This window comes from Arachis hypogaea, chromosome 20, assembly GCF_003086295.3.
Source record: "Arachis hypogaea cultivar Tifrunner chromosome 20, arahy.Tifrunner.gnm2.J5K5, whole genome shotgun sequence".
NCBI classification, from domain to species: domain Eukaryota; kingdom Viridiplantae; phylum Streptophyta; class Magnoliopsida; order Fabales; family Fabaceae; genus Arachis; species Arachis hypogaea.
The window spans coordinates 78,673,274-78,678,392 of record NC_092055.1 but is presented as its reverse complement, the minus strand read 5'-3'; the positions used below and the strand labels follow the sequence as shown (position 1 = coordinate 78,678,392).

General features: G+C 33.2%; 1 long non-coding RNA gene across 2 annotated transcripts; it reads left to right on the top strand.

The window, feature by feature from the left end:
- On the top strand, positions 1 to 4,877 carry LOC112784136 (uncharacterized). 2 transcript variants are annotated; one of them, XR_011878310.1, is made up of 10 exons: positions 37 to 519; positions 1,588 to 1,677; positions 1,777 to 1,805; positions 2,195 to 2,249; positions 2,355 to 2,445; positions 3,073 to 3,165; positions 3,262 to 3,580; positions 4,147 to 4,226; positions 4,334 to 4,427; positions 4,526 to 4,877. It is a non-coding gene; the product is annotated as an uncharacterized lncRNA (long non-coding RNA). The 2 variants fall into 2 exon arrangements; XR_011878311.1 differs by lacking the exon at positions 1,777 to 1,805 and having other exon boundaries at positions 1 to 519.
- Positions 4,878 to 5,119: the final 242 nt, after the last annotated feature.

Below are 5,119 nucleotides of genomic sequence, written 5' to 3'. Positions count from 1 at the left end.
GATGCCTAATGTATCTAGTGCAAAAAAATTTAACACAACTCACAAACACTTAGTAATTTTTTGTTTCCTTTTCACCAAATCACATACTACACTCTCTCCCTCACTTACCCTCTTTGCGTGGTACCCTAACCTAGAATCAGAACCCATCTCACCTCTCTCATCTCTCGCCACTCTGTCCCTCAAGCCCGTCGCCGGCTCCTCAAGCTTTGGTCGCCCCCTCAAGCTCGTCGCTGCCTCAAGCTCTGTCGCCCCCTCAAGCTTGTCACGGCCTCAAGCTCTGTCGCCGCCTTAAGCTCGTCGTCGCCTCAAGCTCACGTCGCCGCCTCAAGCTCGTCGCCGCCTCGAGCTCGCGTCGCCGCTTCAAGGTCATCGCCGCTCAAGCTCTGTCGCGCTCTATCATAGTTCGTAAGCTCGCCTTCCTGCTTCGGCCATCAACGCTTCCTCGGCCCTGAGTCTGGGTTTAGGGTTTCAGCTTCGGCTCGGGTCTTCCATCAACGCTTGCTTCGTCTCTCTGCCTATGTGAGTTTCATCTTCAGCCCTGTTATTTCTCTTTCAATTTTATTGCTGTAAATTATTAGTACATCTTGAATTTATTGCTCAAAGTTGAGTTTGTTGCTGAAATTATGATTTAGCTAATGTTAATCTGCTGTAAATCATATTTGGAGAATTGAAGGTTTTTTGTTGCTACCTGAAAGTTATCATAGTTATCATAGCTGAATTTGTTGCTAGAATTCTAGAAGTAGAATTTGTTGTCAGCTGTAAGTTGAATTTGATGCTGAACATATCATAAATGTGGTTGTTGCTGGATAATTGAGTTGAGTTGAATTTGTTACTGATCCTTGTTGTTGTTGTGTTGAATTTGTTCTGATTAGGGGAGGTTCTGCGATTATTTGTTTTTTAATTAAGAAGCATCATGTTCTATTTTTAATTTGTTTTTGGTTTTGATGTTTCCCAATTATTCTTCATTATCAAGGGAAAAACTAATTGATTTATGGAGTAGTTTATTTTATTTGATTTTAATTTTTCCATTCTTTTTATCTGGTGGTGTTTCAAATGAGAAATTAGTTTGTTCTATGTTATGGTGGTTGAATTTGATGGACTTTTATTGGAACTCTGTTTCATTGATGATGGATTATTCTAAAGAAGTGGCATTTGGTCATTACAAGGTGCTGCTCTTGCTATATTCAATTATTTTTAGAACATTGTCTTACTCCTCTACAGAATCAGAGACTCAGAGTCGGTTGAGCTATATTTACTTTATTTATCAATAAAATCTTTGGGAATATTGGTAGTGCACTTGATTATACATAACTATTTCTGTATTAGATATATTGTAAATTTGTAATTAGGTGTAAATCTTTGCTTCAAGTATAGAAGGTTCAGACGCTGAGGAGTTTTTAGCTCGTGCAACACATCAAAATGCAAATCCACAATAAAATACTTTTTCTAGTCTCTATTATTGATCCAAAAAAAAACATGTTTGCTTTTCTTAATTTACAGGTTGGCATGCATGTGAGGCAATTCTATTTGTTTCGAATGATGTTTTGCTTTCATTTATTTTAATTGATATCTTTTAATCTCTTGTAGGTGGTTGTTGACTTTGATTATAATCGTATCACTACATCAGAGAAAATTTCACCTATTTCCGAGCAAGAATACCGCTTCTTGCGTGGTGAGGTAATCAAGTTATTATACCCCAATGTAATTGGAATTGATGAATTGAAGGCTGGAATATATAGTGTATCTGAGCATTATACTAAATTTGTGGCTAAGCAGTGGGGAGCGGATCATGACCTTCAGTTAAGGTGATCCTTCGTTGGTAGATTATTCATTGTTTTCCATTCTTTTTAGGTTCACCGTCTCTGAATAAATCATATGAAAGTGAATGAGATGCTAGATTGATGAACATTTTTATGAATTCTTAATTTAGTTCCCTGGAAAATATTATGGTACACTTTATTCTAAACATTGCTGATTGATATTTGTAATAAAATATTGAAATTTTCTCACATAGATGAACTTGATGCTTGCCTGTTATACCAAGAATGATTTGTGCTTTGCTCATTGTAGTTCTAATTTATGCTGTTTCTTGGTTCCTTGTGGACCGTCCAATTTATTGTTTTGGTTCCTTGTGGACAGTCCAATTTATTGTTTAACTTTTTTGTGTCTTATTGTCACCATATTTCTTGTGCAGGATGATATTCTTAAAGTTCTTTGCAACACTTTTAAGTGGCTATCGGAATTTCCTAGTATGAATATTCTAGTTCTTGTTTCAAGAATTTAGTTTTCAATCTTCCATGAGAAAACTTTGGTATGACCTTTCATTGTTCATTTTCTTCTTTTTTCCTATTTAGGCATCAGGAAAATAGTTCCACTCAAGTCTTCAATACTCAAGCTTTCTTGAAGAAATGGTCTCGAGCTACTAACCAATCACCAGAGCCAATGGTAATTTTTAACTCATAACATGGGGTGTGTTCTCCAATTAGTAGCGATGGAAATTCCAATGATTAAATTGATCCTACTAATGATTAGATTTCCATTGTTGATTATGATGGTTAGAAGTCTCATGGATGTACTAATGATAATTACATTGGCTGGGTTTAAATCATGTTTTATCAAAGAAATGCTAATTCCATTCTTATTATTGCTGTAACCACCAAAATTTAATTTATATTATAATCTCTTTTTTTCACTCATCATGATGATGTGACATGATGGGTTTTGATTCAATGCAAGGGAGAGCTTCTATTCCTCAGTGACGTCTCTTACTAGCTAATTTAATTTGCATTGCTTTCACATTTATTTACTACTATTCTTACTGGCTAATTTAATTTGCATTGCTTACTCCAAATTTTAATTTTTCATACATAATAAGAGTTCAGTTGTGAGTTGTGACAGGGACAAGCTACCTTGTATGAGAGACTAGTTTTTTATGTTGTTAGTTATTTAATATCTAAAGATAGAGATGATGACATGGCTTATGAATTACATGCTAAAGTGAGTTCACCCTTATGAATTACATGCTGTTAGTTATTTAATATCTAAAGTGATTGATTCCTCTTCTTGTTTCAGGTTCTATTAAGGATTCAAGAACTTGAATGCTCCAAGATAATCCATCTAGAACTCAAGGGAACCAATGCATATTCCAAAGTCAATTATCATCAGGCAATAATTCTCTTACTGATTACAAAAATTGATAGCATCTTGTCATGGTTTGCATAGAAATTAATCCTAATCTTTGATTTGATATTTGTGATTCAGATGCAGCTTGCAAGGGAAACATGAATTCAGAGGAAGCTGCACAAATTTCCAGAAGAACTAGTAGGCTTCATCTTCTGCACAAAATTCTGTTTCATCTTTAGTTAAGTTTTGTTTGCTTTCTATTTCTTTTTGGTCTTTAGTTTCATCCTATATTATTATTAGTTAACTGGTTTCAATTTCGTTCCTTGGGTTTGAGTTTCTTCTCCAAAATCCCTGGTTGAATCATGGATAAGAGCATGTTAGCTGGTTTTGAATCACTTCTAGAAGCTGATCAGCAAAGAATGGCATCCATGATGGAATAGGTTCAAATTTGTGACAGGTACCTCCTCTTCACTCTATCTATTAACTAATTTCATGTGTTTTAATTTGTGCTTCATGTTCCTAAAATTCTAAGTTAAGTCAGCACAAATAGTTTCAATTGGGACAAGGTTTGAAGGTTTATGCTTATATATCTTGAGTGTTATCCATTTCTATAAACACAGCCTGCAGATTCTCATAGATTTTTGATTTGCTGTCTTTCTGCTTATATCGAGTGCTATCCATCTCTAATTTATGTTGTTATTACTTGAGTTTTCTTTTTTAATTATTGTAGTTAACTTGTTACTACTGTGATTCTATTCTGTTGGTTGATTCTATTAGTTGATTCATGTTCTTGTTATTTTTCTTTTTCCATATTTTTTTAACTATGATTTTCTATTTAGGTTGTTACTATGATTTCTATACTGCGTGATTTTTCTGTTGCCATCATCTTTTAACTGCTCACCCAGCACCACCAGCATCTGCTGTCTTTGCCGCCACTCCTCTGTTTCTTTTAATCTTGAAGTTTACTGTCTTTGATAACTAAATTTTCTATTTCCCTTTTGTTGTGCCAAATTGTTGCAACAGGTTGATAGCACCGTTAAGCATAAACAAAATTTTGATAGATTTCTGATTAGTCAGAAACCCCTTTCCAACGTTAATACGAGGTTCAACCTTTTTTTGAAAGCTTCATGGTTATACTATAGTATTGCTATATTCCTTTACATAATATCTAAAATTTTGCTTTCTTTATATGATCTTTGAAATCAAATAGTGCTAAAAAACGTGATCACTATTACTCACTTGCGGAAGATTTTCTCGAGATTACACCTCGGAAGACAATTGGAGAATTGAAGGAATGTAAAGAGGTTAGTCATTTTTTATTATTTTTCACTTTCTTTTTATGTTCATCATTCAAGTCCAAATTAAAATACTAATGCCCTTTTTATTGTTACTTTTCTTTTAGGATGGTGATTATGCTGTGTATGGTACAATTATGGGAGTAATTGGTGGACTTGATTGGTTTGTTGCTCAATATAGATGTGGCACTGAAGTTGTTCTGAAGCTTGGGTCATACTATTGCGAAAAGTCTTCAAAGCATGTTGATTTGTTTTCTTTGAAGTTATAGTGTTGGTATGAGGTTTATTTATGTTGATTATTTCATTTGTATATATTATAAAAACAGGTATAGAATTAAGGTGAAAGTTATTGATTCCTCAGGGAGTGCAACCTTTGTCATATTTGAAAAGCTTGGATGCGTTTTGCTACATAAGTCCTGCACTGAGATTTTTATTATTTAAAGAAATTATTTAGTATAATTATGTATTTATTTTTATTTTATAATATTCAACTTATTTAAATATAAATACAAAATTATTATACATCTAATCATATTATTAATTATTATGTTGTATTAATAATTATTAGAAAATTATATATATATATATATATATATATATATATATATATATATATCTAGTAGTATTAGAAAATCTCTAATTCAATTCCAATTTGAAAATCAAATAAGTCGTATCTTACTCAGACTGATAAAAAGAGCTGA